The sequence below is a fragment of the Pristiophorus japonicus genome, chromosome 21 (genome assembly GCF_044704955.1).
Source record: "Pristiophorus japonicus isolate sPriJap1 chromosome 21, sPriJap1.hap1, whole genome shotgun sequence".
In the NCBI taxonomy this organism is placed as follows: Eukaryota; Metazoa; Chordata; class Chondrichthyes; family Pristiophoridae; genus Pristiophorus; species Pristiophorus japonicus.
The window spans coordinates 53,572,714-53,588,715 of NC_091997.1; the positions used below are offsets into that span (position 1 = coordinate 53,572,714).

Genomic DNA, 16,002 nt, shown 5'->3' on the forward strand with positions numbered 1-16,002 from the left:
TGGCCTGTGCCTCCAATTGAGAGATAATCTCCTTTAAGTGAACTGCCATTGCCACCTCTTCGTGGAGTGCGGATCCCACTATGGTATTCTCGTCCCCCAGGATTTTGCGCAGCTGATTTTTTAACCCATTTATCTGGAGGGCCAGCTGCATGTTATCCAAACTGTTTATGGCGAACGCCCCGGTGTTAAACCCCGTGAAAATGTCATTTAAAGTGCCACGCCTCTGCCTGCCCGGTTCAGCCCTATCCCACTGTTTATACAAGTCTGTCAGTTTATAGAACTTCCGGAACATCTCCCGCAGCAGAGCCTGGTATAACAGCTCGGTTTCCCGGGGACACCACGTAGGTAGGCGGACTTCTGTCAGATTTAGCACCACTGATGCCACTGCGTAGTGTACCCCCTGATAAAGTAGTTTCTCGGTAGGGACCAACACTAAACCATTCCCCGGCCCCCTGGTTGTTGTCGGGCACCCGTGTGGGACGGTGGGCTTGGCCATGGGTGAGGGTTTTCTTTCCCAAACTACAAGTTCGGTGGCATTTACTGGTACCTGGGGATTGGGGGTCACACACGCCTCCCCGCTGCGATCCCATACCACCCCATCCCCAACATCCTGCCACCACCTATAAAAAGCAATGGAGACCCCCTCTGAACACACGCGAGTGGATCCCCACATACACAAATAAATTCCTTGGTCGTACGCCCACCATTTCTCCCAGCACACCGTGATCCTGCCAGATGACCCCATGATGGTTCGGTAGGTATCATTATCCAGACGTTCCCAGTCCGAGTGTCGGTCTCCCACGTCCCTCTTGAGCTTTCTGAGCCACCACCACCGTCCCAGAGGTATGTCCCCTTGGCAAGTTCGGCAGACCTTCCAGCCTTCTGTCACTCTCACTCTGGAAGTGGCCACAGTAATCTCCGGGCAGGGGATGGAGGCCTCTCCATAGGTAAAGTCCTTATGGTTGGAGTACTTGGTGGAGTTCGATCCGAACCACCCAGGCCATCTCCCCTCATGGGAGTAGGTGACCCGGCCATCCACCGCCGGAGTCCCTTCTCCTGTGGTCACTGTCGGCGCTCTGCCCCCGGAGCATCCGAAAACCAGGGAGTCCTCGGTGTCCCCTCGGTGCCTGGTGCAGATCCTTAGCGATACCAGCATCACTAACGTCCATTAGGGAGGTGTTGACATCTGAAAGGCAAGAAGAACATGGCCTTGCCTTGAGAGACCTCTCCAGGCTCGGCCCGCGTAACATGTTCCAAACACAAAAATGCTGTACCCAACCGTCACTGCCTTACCTAAACACATATACTCACAACACAAAGTAACAAAACAGGAAGGAAAAATATATACACCGCCACCCGTCTCCCCGGGTGGCCAGGCTTATATCCTGTCACTGTACAGGCGTCGTTGACCACTCGGCTGACCCTACCCTGGGGACCAGGATGCCCTCCGCTGAGGGGCTCATGTAGTCCCCCTTAATGAGTCTTGTGCTGCCCTCCAAGGCCCTCCCAAGCCCCGGATAATCGGTGGGAGACCCTTGCTAGCGCAACAGAGCATCCTCCCTCTTGTCTTTCGCCTTCTCGGTCTGGGGCGGGGAGCTAAGTAAACAGGGGACCACGGCGCCCTGGGCTGTGGCACTCTGTCACTCCTCCTTACTGTCGGTGCAGAGTCCCACGTTATGGGCTGCAATGCTATCTCCTCCACCTCTTGGGCTAGCCTCAGCTGATCCACCATGGGAGGTTCAGCTTCCCCTCGGACCTTGCTAATGGTAGAGCCTTTCTCCCTACTTCTGTTAGTGGGCTGGGAACCTCTACCCAGTGGTGGGATAGCCTTACTGGAGCAGTGAACCATCCCCGGCTGTAAAGCTTCGGGGCCCGCTGCCTCCTCCGGAGCCTCCAAATCCACCGGGGCCTGTTCTTCCCCCAGTGCCTGATTCCCTTCCCTTGCTCGTCCCCTCTGTTTTTTTACCTCTTTTGGGGTCAAACAATTTACACTGATTAATGTGATACCACTTCACCCGGCGAGGCAGTCGAACCGCATAGACCATAGGGCTAGCCTTGTCGACTATGCTGCATGGTCCCATATACAGTGGTTCAAATACCCCGACCCGGTGAAGCTTCTCACCATCACCTGGTCGCCCACCTCCCAATCATGGTGACTGTAGGGTTCCAGCAGCAGCCGATTGGCACGGTGCTGTTTACCCATGTTGTTGGCCGCCTGCCAGTGAATCTGTTGAAGCTGTTCAAACAGATTCCTGGCGAAGCGGTCCCAGTTCACCTCTCGGAGCTGCCCTTCGGTGAGAACCGGCGACAACACATGCACTGGGGTTCTCATGATCCGGTCCGTCATCAGCTCATGGCGTGAGTACCCTGTGCTCTTTGACTGACTGGCCCGGATTCCCATGAGGACCAACGGTAAGACCTCCACCTACTTGTTCGGTGAGTCTCCCGTCTCCTTGCGCAGCCTTTCCTTTAGGGTCCAGTTCAGGCGTTCTACGGGGCCTGAGGACTGAGGGTTGTAGGCGACATGCCATTTGGCTCTTATCCCCAGCACCTTTAGGGTGGTCTGCATCACATGGCCGGTGAAGTGGCTTCCCCGGTCGGACTCCACGATTTGAGGTAGACCCCACCGAGAGAACACCTCCCTCACCAGGATTTTTGCAGTCCCCACCGCGGTAGCTGTTCGGCAAGGGAAGGCTTCCACCCACTTGGAAAACACATCCACCAGGACGAGGCAGTATTTATAACCTCCCTGGCCGGCCGGTAGGGGTCCGATGTAGTCGATCTGGATCGACTGCCATGGTCCCTCTACCCGCCTGACGTGTCCCATAGACACCTTTCTTTTCTGAGGGTCTGGGTTGTTTGCAGCGCAAACCAGACAGCCCGCACAGAAGTTGCGGACGTCTTCCCGGAGGCCTGGCCACCACCCTGCCTTTTCTACCCGTTGCCAGGTAGACTCCAGCCCGGGGTGTCCCGCACCTGGACCCTCATGGGCCAGCTGAAGGAATTCTCTCCGGTGTTGTGGCGGCACTACCCATTTGTCCCCTTTAAACAACATGCCTTCCCGCACAGCAATATCTGCAGCACTGTATGGGCCCTCCGTCTTTTCCCCCTTTTTGATAGCAGCCAAGGCAGCCTTCAGGACCGGATCCTGCATCTGGACTACTTTAAGGTCCGGGGCCGCAGCCACCCCTACGCTCCCTTGTGTCCCTGGCTTGCTTCTTGCTGCTATCCTGCCTGCCTCGTATGGGTCCCATGGGCGACCTGTACGAACACCTTCCCTTGCCAGCAGGTCTGCCTCCACAGAGCATCTATGCGGCTGCCCTGAATAGATTAAACTTGCTGCGAGCCTGGGCTCGCAGAGGCCCTTGACCTTTAAAGTCATTTGGGAGAGGAGGAGGGTCCAGTGAGTGATTCTCGCACTGCTCACTGTCCCGTCCTTAATCCTCCCGTTCAACAGCATCTACGTCGGGGTATGATGGGTGAGGAGTGTAATGGGGGATATTCCGGTAAAGATCTGAGCTCTCTTTACTGCCCAGTGGGTGGCCAGCAAGTGCCTCTCACAATTGGAGTATCCCTTTTCTACCTCCGTGAGGACCCTGGAGGAGTACACCACTGGTCTCAGCTGACCGTTTCGCCCCTGGAGCAACACTGCACTTAAGCTGTCACCACTGGCTGCCACCTCCAGGAAGCATTCCTCTCCCCCATCAATTGCCCCTCGGGCTGGTGCTACCTGCAGGTCTCTCTTAAGACGGACAAATGCTGCCTCACAGCCCTCGTCCCATTCCCACTCGACCCCCTTATGTAGGAGTCTGAGCAGAGGGGCGGCAGTGGTTGCATAGTCCTCGATGAAGTCCCGACAGTAGCCAGTGATTCCCAGGAAAGACCTTACCCCCGACATATCCATCAATGGCCCTTTCTCCTGCCCTTATCGTCAGGCCCAGGAATTTTATTTCTCCTAGACCTATCTGGGCTTTCTTGGGGTTAACTTTAAAACCCCCTTCCTTCAGTAAGACCAGCAGCTCGGCCAACAGTGGACCGTGTTCCTCAATGCTGTCTGTGAACAACAACAGGTTGTCCACATAATGGACCAGCTGGTGTGGTTGGCTGAAGCCTTTTAAGCAGTTCGCCATGCATTGGTGAAAGATGCTGGGACTATTATGAAAGCCCTGTGGGAGGCAGCTCCATGTATACTGCTGTTCCCGGAAGGTGAAGGCAAACTTGTACTGGTCTTCCCTCCGTACAGGGATAGACCAGAACCCGTTGGATATGTCCAACACTGTGAACGTGGTTGCGGATGCAGGGATTTCCCCTATCAGATCCGCAACCGCCGCTACTGTGGGGGCACAAGCTGGGATGTTTTTATTGAGCACCCTATAATCCATCGTAGCCCTCCAAGAATTCTCCGGTTTCCTAACCGGCCAAAGTGGGGAGTTGACATGGGTGGCTATGGGTCTCAAAACACCCTGCTCGACAAGCGAGCTTCAAGCTGTCTCCAAGTCCGCTTCTGCCTCTCGGGGAAAGCCATACTGCTTTTGCGGGCAGGACATGGGATCCCCATCTATTCTAACCTCCACTCTCGTGTTTATGGGTGGCAAATGCTGCAAGATTTGCTTGCACATAGGCCCGGTACTCGGCCGGGGTGTTACCGACCAGAACCTCCAGGTCGTAACCCCCTTTTGGCTTCATTGTACACAGAGTCCCTTTTCCCTGTTTCTTATCAATAACCATGACTTCTCCCTCTGCTCCCGTGCCCACTGTGCCCCGTAGACAGTGATTCCTTAAGTCTACTAGGATCTGGTGAGCGATGATGAAATCAGCCCCCAAGATCCCTTTTCCCACCTGCTCCCAGTTCATCAGGACGCACTTCCATTGTGTTTGGAGTGCTCCTAAACGAACTGCGAGCGGGACTGAGAAAAACCCAGCCTTCTCATTTCCTGTGAACCCAACTAGTTGATACGGCACCCCGTTTGATAGAGGTGAGGTTGCGGGGTCCTCCAAATGGACTATCGTGCTGGAAGCACCAGTGTCCAAAAGGTAAGTATCTAATACACCCTCAACCTCCATCTTGACCCAGGGTCGTCCCCAGGGGTCGTATTCTAGTGGGCACAGGTTTGCAGGCTGGGTCTGGGCTAGTCACGGCCTCTGTACTGGCAGGGTTTCTGGTGCTTCCCTGCTTGTTGCCGTGGCTACCTTCCCAGTCCCCTCCAGCGCTGTCCTCACTGCAGCTACTATCTGGTCAAGGGATGGTGAGGAGCTCGCTCCACTTCCCCCACTCTGGGCGGCTCCTGAAGGACTTCTCCCCCCATATCTCTTTATTGGGCTCCTGCAATCCCTTTTAAAATGCTCAGCTTTCCCGCACCCGTAATATATTCCCTCCTTATCAGACGAGCGGCCACCCTCCTGGTGCCATTCCCTTTTGGGAATCGGGTTGGGTTTTACTTCATTTACCCGTCCTTTGGAGGTTTTCTCCTCCTCCCCTCCTCCATTCCGTTGGACCAGTGCCAGTTGCCTGACCACTGGGGTCCCGGGAATCGAACCACAGTTCTGCCCTGGCCTTGAGGCAGAGCAAGCAGTTTGCCACCAACATCCTCAGCCAGCGGCCAGTCTGTACCACGGAAAGATTCGCCCGGTCGAGGAGCTCCCCACAAGCTGCGTGGTATACCACCCACAGCCTGTCCGCAAACGCCTGCGGGGTTTCCTCTGCGAGCTGCCTTGTCCTTTCGACCCGTTCGTGGGATTCTTTCACATACATGCCCTTCAAATGGCTCCTGCAGCCCTTTAATAGTTTCAGTGCTTTAACATTTTCAGTCAGTGCACGCACGCCCCAAACAGTCGGATTTTTGCTCAATTCACTTTTCCTACCAAAATCACATATCAGAATTTAACCCCTTCTTTCCCCAGAAACACATTCTTTTCATCGAATCATAGAATTATATAGCACAGTAGGAGGCCATTCAGTCCATCATGTCTGGAGGTGGCTCTTTGAAAGAGCTCTCCAATTCATCCCACTTCCCCGCTCTTTCCCCATAGTTCTGTTCAGTTTTCCTTTTCATGTAAATAGCCAACTCCCTTCTGGAAGTTACGATTGAATCTGCTCCCACCGCTGCGTAAAAAGCATTCTCCTAATTTCTGCGCTGGCTTTGTTGCCAATTTTCTTAAAACTGTGTCTTCTGGTTATCAACTCTCCCACCAGTGGATACAGTTTCTCCTTAATTATTCTTAAATTACTTAATCAAAAGCCCCTCCCACGTTGAAAACGTGTAGAAATTAATTATAAGCCAGTTCTAAAATGTAATGCAATCCTGTATTGAAAACAGAAATGGCAGACCATGTACACTTGGTTCAAGTCTCAGGTTTGGTCAATGCAATCTGTTAGCTGCATCCTCCTGCTACAATGGAGAAGCCCAAAGGTGATGTATGGTCATAATCTGAGGTTAAACTCAAGCAGGCTGTTGTGCAGGTACCACATCTGTTACAGATCATTATCCTGTTGTTTACTAAGGTGTAATGCTGTGAACATTTTGCTTGCCTGCCATAAGAACAGAACTATACCATTCAGCCCCTCAAACCCATCCTGTCATTGTATTAGATCATGGCTGAGCGACACCTCAACTCCATTGTCCTACCTCAGCTCCACATTCTGTGATACCCTTCCCTAACAAAATCTATTGATCACAATCTTGCAAGTTCCAATTGTCCCACTATCCACAGCTCTTTGGGACAGAGTATTCCAGATTTCCACTGCTCTTTGTGTGATAAAGTGCTTCCTGATTTCACTCCTGAATGGCCGATCTCTAATTTGAAGATAATGCCTCCTGGTTCATGATTGTTCTGTGACAGGGTCTGTGGCTCTCGTATTGGACTGTTCAGCCACCAAAGGACTCACTTAGGAGTGGAAGCAAGTCTTCCTTGATTCCGAGGGACTGCCTATGATGATGATCAGAGGAAAGAGTTTTCTCTGTGTCAACCCTCTCGTATTCTTTCAACATTCTAAACACTTTGGTCCTTCACAGAAAGAGACACGGCATAGGTAATGGCATATGGAATGAAACAAATGTGGCTACATGACTTGGAGATTTTTGCTGGGCAGAGAGCAAAAGGCAAAGTTGAAGGAAGTTTCTTGAACTGGCAAGGTGTGGTGAATGTTGTCCTACCCTTATTTACCATGAGTTCAGGAATCAAGAGTGAAATTTGGTGGCAATGCAAAATTGAGGGGAGCAGAGTGGGGTGTGGGAGATTGTAACAAAGATAGTGAAAGACCTCAGGAGGACATAGTTAGGCTAATATGGGCAGATTAGTGGTAGATGCAGTTCAATGTAGCCAAATGTGAATAATAAATGTTGTAGTAAGAATAACAAAACAACAACTTGTATTTATATAGCGCCTTTAATGTAGTAAAAATTCCCAAGGCGCTTCACAATATAAGACAAAAAGACATTGACATATAAGGAGAAATTAGGGCAGGGGCTTGGTTAAAGAAGTAGGTTTTAAGGAGCGTACTAAAGGGAGAAAGAGAGGTAGAGAAGTGGAGAGGTTTATGGAGGGTGTTCCAGAGCTTAGGGCCCAGGGAACAGAAGGCACGGCCACCAATGGTTGAGCGATTATAATCAGGGATGCTCAAGAGGGCAGAATTAGAGGAGCGTAGACATTTCGGGGGGGTTGTGAGGCTGGAGGAGATTGCAGAGATAGGGAGGGGCGAGGCCATGGAGGGATTTGAAAACAAGGATGAGAATTTTAAAATCGAGGCAAAGTAGGTCAGCGAGCACAGGGGATAAGGGTGAACGGGATTTGATGTGAGTTAGGACACGGGCAGCTGAGCTTCGGATAACCTCAAGTTTACGCAGGGTAGAATGTGGGAAGTCAGCCAGGAGTGCGTTGGAATAGTCAAGTCTAGAGGGAACAGAGGCATGGATGAGGGCTTCAGCAGCAGATGAGCTGAGGCAGGGGCAGAGACGGGCGATGTTATGGAGGTCATAGTTATGCCACGGTTTTGTGGTCGGAAGCTTATTTCAGGGTCAATATGACACCAAGGTTGAGAACAGTATGGTTCAGCCTCAGACACGTGTTAGGGAGAGGGATGGAGTCGGTGGCTAGGGAACGCAGTTTGTGGCGGGGACTGTGGACAGGTCCAGAAGGATGAGGAGGGATAGTTTACCATTTGTCACAGTCACAAAGGGTGTCATTTGTGACATTGATGAGAGCCGTTTCGGTACTGTGGTCGGGGCAGAGACCGGATTGAAGGGATTCAAACCTGGAATTGCGGGAAAGATGGGCACGGATTTGGGAGGCGACAACATGTTCAAGGACTTTGGAAAGGAAAGGGAGATTGGAGATGGGGCGATAGTTTGCAAGGACAGAGGGGTCAAGGGTTGTTTTTTTGAGAGGGGTGATGACGGCAGATTTAAGGGAGAGGGGAACAGTACCTGAGGAGAGAGAACCGTGAACAATGTCAGCTAACAATGTCCCCTATTTAAAAAAAGAGGCAGACAAAAAGCAGGAAACTATAGACCAGTTAGCCTAACATCTGTTGTTGGGAAAATGCTGGAGTCCATTATTAAGGAAGCAGTAGCAGGACATTTGGAAAAGCATAATTCAATCAAGCAGAGTCAGCATGGTTTTATGAAAGAGAAATCATGTTTGACAAATTTGCTGGAGTTCTTTGAGGATGTAATGAGCAGGGTGGATAAGGGGGAACCAGTGGATATGGTGTATTTGGATTTCCAGAAGGCATTCGATAAGGTGCCACATAAAAGGTTACTGCACAAGATAAAAGTTCACGGGGTTGGGGGGTAATATATTAGCATGGATAGAGGATTGGCGAACTAACAGAAAACAGAGAGTCGGGATAAATGGGTCACTTTCCGGTTGTCAAACAGTGACTAGGGTGCCGCAGGGATCGGTGCTGGGGCCTCAACTATTTACAATCTATATTAATGACTTGGATGAAGGGACCAAGTGTAATGTTTGCTGATGATACAAAGATGGATGGGAAAGCAAATTGTGAGGAGGTCACAAAAAATCTGCAAAGGGATATAGACAGGCTAAATGAGTGGGCAAAAATTTGGCAGATGGAGTACAATGTGGGAAAATGTGAGGTTATCCATTTTGGCAGAAAAAATGGAAAAGCAACTTATAATTTAATTGGAAAAAAATTGAAAAATGCCGCTGTAAAGAGGAACCTGGGGGTCCTTGTGCATGAATCACAAAAAGTTAGTATGCAGGTACAGCAAGTAATCAGGAAGGCCAATGGAATGTTGGCCTTTATTGCAAGGGGGATAGAGTATAAAAGCAGAGAAGTCCTGCTACAGCTGTACAGGGTATTGGTGAGGCCACTCCTGGACTACTGCGTACAGTTTTGATCTTCGTATTAAAGGAAGGCTATAGAAAAATAGAAACATAGAAAATAGGTGCAGGAGTAGGCCATTCGGCCATTCGAGCCTGCACTGCCATTCAATGAATTCATGGCTGAACATGCAACTTCAGTACCCCATTCCTGCTTTCTCACCATACCCCTTGATCCCCCTAGTAGTAAGGACTACATCTAACTCATTTTTGAATATATTTAATGAATTGGCCTCAACAACTTTCTGTGGTAGAGAATTCCACAGGTTCACCACTCTCTGGGTGAAGAAGTTTCTCCTCATCTCGGTCCTAAATGGCTTATCCCTTATCCTTAGACTGTGACCCCTGGTTCTGGACTTCCCCAACATTGGGAACATTCTTCCTGCATCTAACCTGTTTGAACCCATCAGAATTTTAAACGTTTCTGTGAGATCCCCTCTCATTCTTCTGAACTCCAGTGAATACAAGCCCAGTTGATCCAGTCTTTCTTGATATGTCAGTCCTGCCATCCCGGGAATCAGTCTGGTGAACCTTCGCTGCACTCCCTCAATAGCAAGAATGTCCTTCCTCAAGTTAGGAGACCAAAACTGTACACAATACTCCAGGTGTGGCCTCACCAAGGCCCTGTACAACTGTAGTAATACCTCCCTGCCCCTGTACTCAAATCCCCTCGCGATGAAGGCCAACATGCCATTTGCTTTCTTAACCGCCCGCTGTACCTGCATGCCAACCTTCAATGACTGATGTACCATGACACCCAGGTCTCGTTGCACCTCCCCTTTTCCTAATCTGTCACCATTCAGATAATAATCTGTCTCTCTGTTTTTACCACCAAAGTGGATAACCCCACATTTATCCACATTATACTTCATCTGCCATGCATTTGCCCACTCACCTAACCTATCCAAGTCACTCTGCAGCCTCATAGCATCCTCCTCGCAGCTCACACTGCCACCCAACTTAGTGTCATCCGCAAATTTGGAGATACTACATTTAATCCCCTCGTCTAAATCATTAATGTATGTGCATTGGAGGCTGTTCAGAGAAGGTCCAGAGATTCCGGAGATGAGGAGATTGACTTATGAAAATAGGTTGAATAGGTTGGGCCTATACTCAGTGGAGTTCAGAAGAATGAGAGGTGATCTTATCGAAACACATAAGATAATGAGGGGGCTCGACAAGGAGCAGAGAAGATATTTCCACTCATAGGGGAAACTAAAACTAAGGGGCATAGTCTCAGAATAAGGGGCTGCCCATTTAAAACTGAGATGAGGAGGAATTTCTTCTCCCAAAGGGCTATAAATCTGTGGAATTCTCTTCCCCAGAGAGCTGTGGAGGCTGGGTCATTGAATATATTTAAGGTGGAGATAGACAGATTTTTGAGTGATAAGGGAATAAAGGGTTATGGGGAGCGGGCAGGGAAGTGGACCTGAGTCCATGATCAGATCAGCCATGATCTTATTGAATGGTGAAGCAGGCTCGAGGGGCTGAATGGGCTTCTTCCGCTCCTATGTTCCTAATGACTGACTGTATTGTGTAGTGGTTGATGTGAATTACTGATTGTGTCCTCCAGTATTTGATGTGAATGACTGTTAGGCTGTGTAGCATTTGACATAAATTACTGATTGTGTTGCGTACTGTTTGATGTGAATTATTGATTTTGATGCATAGTATTTGATGTGAATTATTTATTATGTCATCTCATATTTGGCGTGATTTACTGATTGTGTCATTTAGTATTTGATGTGAATTACTGATGTTCTCGAGCCAGGCGGGCAGCAGCAATATTGTGGGTCCATGCACTGGGAGACGAGTCTCCTCGAGCAGAATGTGGCAGCTTTTGCCAGCTTGCTTCACGGGGAGTTACCATGTTTGTGGCGTGGGCTGTACTGCAGGAGTCCGTCCCCCCCCCCCCACCCTGCAGTGCCAGTGACTGTGGAGAGGGTCCAGGGCGATGGGGCCATTCCCAGATCCCCCTCCGTCCATCCCAAGATGTAGTGCCAGGGGTACAGGCCTTGCACGGTCTGGCTGATCCCCCAGTGATGCAGCCAGCAGCTGGCAGTAGTCGCAGCCTACCTGCTCCCCGTATCTCCCCCCGGAGCGGCCCACCTGCTTCCCCCATCCCCCGGAGCAGCCCCCACATCTCACCTCTCCCCACCCCGGAGCAGCCCACCTGCTCCCCCCACCCCCGCCCCCGGAGCAGCCCCCACATCTCACCTCCCCCCCCACCCCCGGAGCAGCCCACCTGCTCCCCCCATCCCCCATCCTCCCGCCCCCCTCCCCCCCGGTGCAGCCCACCTGCTCCCCCCATCCCCCGGTGCAGCCCATCTGCTCCGCCCCGGAGCAGCAGCAGGAACCCAGCTCCCTGATGCTGGCTGACACGCCGGGCCCTTGGCACAAGAGGGGTCCGTGCACGGGGAGGGGTGAGGGAATAGGGTACTCCTGTCTACCTCCTCCCGCTCAGTCTCACTTACAGCTCACCCTCAAGCACGTCCGTGAGGGAGCTAGTTTTGTCACTGGTCTTCTCGCTACATTTGTTGATATTGTTGCTGTTACTGATATTTTTAGCGATTACTCTTAACGCTATTATTGTTGCTGTTCTGAAATAATTCTGTGAGAACTCATTTTGCAACTTTGATATGTTGAACAACCTTACTGCCTTCGAACAAATCTACACTTACAACTGTTGTCAAAGGAGCGATGGAGCACTGTTTCCCAACTGACTACCTCAAACCTGAAGCTCGGTGCACAGCCAGCGACGTTTTTGTTGAAACTGTTTCACTGAATAAGCGTTCCATTGATTTCCAATCTTGCCTGGCCTTCCTATTGTGTACTGTCCCGGGGGAAGTGGGGGTGAAGGGAGGGGGCTGGGCTGGGCGATGGGCGGGTTGTCCCAATGACTGCCCTCTAGCCGCCCTGCCCACTGTCCCCGGGATCTTCCTAGCGGTGGGGGAGGGGCGTAACCCGTGACCCCAGCCACAATCGGGGTTGGCATCCTCCAGATCTACAGGCATCTTGCCAGCCCAGCCTTCCCACAGGGCCCGGGTGTGCAGCAGGCAGCAGACCCAGCTCCGTCCATCCCGCTTTGCCAGGCGAGCAGCGCTGCCACTGGCCCGGGCACACCGGGAGTTTGATTCCACCATGCCGATTGTCCTCTCCACCATTGGGCACACACGGGCACGGTTGTACGCGTGCTGCCGTGCCGCGTTACCGCTGAGACGGGAGAGTGCCATCATCCGTGGCTTCAGTGGGCAGCCCTTGCCTCCTACAATCCTCACTGGGTGACGCGACACATATCACTGCGCGGTTTGAAACGCGAGAGTTGCGGGGCTGTGGTTACCGCCATGGCCACCGACACAGCAGTGCAGGAGGCCGACCCTGGCTCACGCATACAGCTTCTCCCACGTTGCCTCCAGTGTCAGCTGTGGCTCAGTGGGCAGCACTCTCTCTCACCTCAAAGTCATGAAGGTTGTGGGTTCAAGTCCCACTCCAGGGACTTGTGCACAAAAAATCTCGGCTGACGCTCCAGTGCAGTGCTGAGGGAGTGCTGCACTGTCGGAGGTGCCGTCTTTCGGATGAGACGTTAAACCGAGGCCCTGTCTGCCCCCTCAGGTGGACATTAAAGATCCATGGCACTATTTTGAAGAATAGTTATCCCCGGTGTCCTGGCCAATATTTATCCCTCAATCAAAAAATATATATATCTGGTTATTATCACATTGCTGTTTGTGGGAGCTTGCTGTGCACAAATTGGCTGCCATGTTTCCTACATTACAAGTGACTACACTCCAAAAGCGCTTCATTGGCTGTAAAACGCTGAGACGTCCGGTGGTCGTGAAAGGTGCTATATAAATGCAAGTCTTTCTTTTTTTCTCTCCCTGCAGACTCTCTGGGGTAGGGATTGGGAGGTGGAGGGGGGGGTTCTAGGTTACCCTGGTCAGTCTGCAGCCATGGTGCCCCACCCTGCCATCCTGTTCCCTCTGTTTCTCCTCCAGGTCGTTGATTAACAGCAGAAACATTGGGGTCCAAATGGATATGCCACTTTAATTCTCCCTCTTCTGAGTCTTGAAGGAGCTTTGCCTCCTGGAGATCACCTTTAAGCAGTTGCAGGACTATAGATGGCAGATAAATTTGACAAACACAGATTCCCTAGACAGACTTAGGTTTCAGAGAACCTTACAGAAAATTTCAGCATCTGCTGCAGAGATTTGCCGAGCTGGGATGTTAACTTTCTGGGCCTCCAGGTGGCTTGAATTACCAGCCCTAAATGGTTGCACCAAGATTAATTTGCATTTACGGTGCGAATCCTGCAATTTGACCACGGGGCGGATTGACCATTGACCACGGAGCGGATTGACCACGGGGCGGATTGACCATTGACCACGGAGCGGATTGACCACGGGGCGGATTGACCATTGACCACGGAGCGGATTGACCACGGGGCGGATTGACCATTGAGCGCGGGGCAGATTGACCACATGGCGGATTGACCATTGACCACAGAGCAGATTGACCATGGGGCGGATTGACCATTGAGCGCGGGGCGGATTGACCACAGGGCGGATTGACCATTGACCACAGAGCAGATTGACCACGGGGCGGATTGACCATTGACCACGGAGCGGATTGACCACGGGGCGGATTGACCATTGACCACGGGGCGGATTGACCATTAACCACGGGGCGGATTGACCATTGACCACAGGGCGGATTGACCATTGACCACGGGGTGGATTAATCATTGGCCACGGGGCAGATTGACCATTGACCACGGGGCGGATTGACCACGGGGCGGATTGACCACGGGGCGGATTGACCATTGACCACGGGCGGATTAATCACTGACCACGGGGCAGATTGACCATTGACCACGGGGCGGATTGACCATTGACCATGGGGCGAATTGACCATTGACCACGGTGCGGATTAACCATTGACCACGAGGCGGATTGACCATTGACCACAGGGCGGATTAACCATTGACCACGGGGCGGATTGACCATTGACCATGGGGCGAATTGACCATTGACCACGGGGCGGATTAACCATTGACCACGAGGCGGATTGACCATTGACCACGGGGCGGATTAACCATTGACCACGAGGCGGATTGACCATTGACCATGGGGCGGATTAACCATTGACCACGGGGCGGATTGACCATTGACCACGGAGCGGATTGACCATTGACCACGGGGCGGATTGACCATTGACCACGGGGCGGATTGACCATTGACCATGGGGCGAATTGACCATTGACCACGGGGCGGATTAACCATTGACCACGAGGCGGATTGACCATTGACCACGGGGCGGATTAACCATTGACCACGAGGCGGATTGACCATTGACCACGGAGCGGATTGACCATTGACCACGGGGCGGATTGACCATTGACCACGGGGCGGATTGACCATTGACCACGGGGCAGATTGACCATTGACCACGGAGCGGATTGACCATTGAGCGCAGGGCGGATTGACCACGGATTGACCACGGGGTGGATTGACCACGAGGCGGATTGACCATAGACCACGGGGTGGATTGACCACGAGGCGGATTGACCATTGAGCACAGGGCGGATTGACCATGGGGCGGATTGACCATTGAGCGCAGGGCGGATTGACCACGGATTGACCATGGGGTGGATTGACCACGAGGCGGATTGACCATTGACCACGGGGTGGATTGACCATGAGGCGGATTGACCATTGAGTGCAGGGCGGATTGACCACGGGGCGGATTGACCACGGGGCGGATTGACCACTGAGCGCAGGGCGGATTGACCACGGATTGACCACGGGGCGGATTGATCACTGAGCGCGGGGTGGATTGACCACTGAGCACGCGGCGGATTGACCACGAGGCGGATTGACCACTGAGCACGGGGCGGATTGACCACGGGGCGGATTGACCACTGAGCACGGGGCGGATTGACCACTGAGCGCGGGGCGGATTGACCACGGATTGACCACGGGGTGGATTGACCACGGGGCGGATTGACCACGGATTGACCACAGGGCGGATTGACCACAGATTGACCATGGGGTGGATTGACCACGGGGCGGATTGACCACTGAGCGCGGGGTGGATTGACCACGGATTGACCACGGGGTGGATTGACCACGGATTGACCATGGGGTGGATTGACCACAGGGTGGATTGACCACCGAGCGCGGGGCGGATTGACCATCGAGCGCGGGGCGGATTGACCATGGGGCGGATTGACCACGGGGCAGATTGACCACGGGGGGGGGATTGACCACAGATTGACCACGGGGAGGTATTGACCACGAGTGGATTGACCATGGGACGGATGGGGCTGCAGCTCCAGGCCCAACCAAATAAATGTGGGAAAAAAAATATATGGCCTCCCAAATAGGCTGAATAGAGTAGACAGTAAGAGAGGAAAAACAAGACCTATATACACTAATGTACCCATATACAGAAGTATCTATATACACTAATGTATTAATGTACCTATATACAGAAGTATCTATATATACAAATGTACCTATATACAGATGTACCTATATACACTACTGTACCTATATACACTATTGTACCTATATACACACTAATGTACCGATATACAGAAGTACCTATATACACTAACGTACCTACATACACTAATGTACCAATATACACAAGTACCTATAT

At 51.9% G+C, this 16,002-nt stretch overlaps 1 protein-coding gene across 2 annotated transcripts in view; it reads left to right on the plus strand.

The window, feature by feature from the left end:
• Positions 1-16,002, plus strand: part of ace (angiotensin I converting enzyme (peptidyl-dipeptidase A) 1) — a 271,560-nt gene that overhangs the window by 124,712 nt on the left and 130,846 nt on the right. The window lies entirely within an intron of this gene.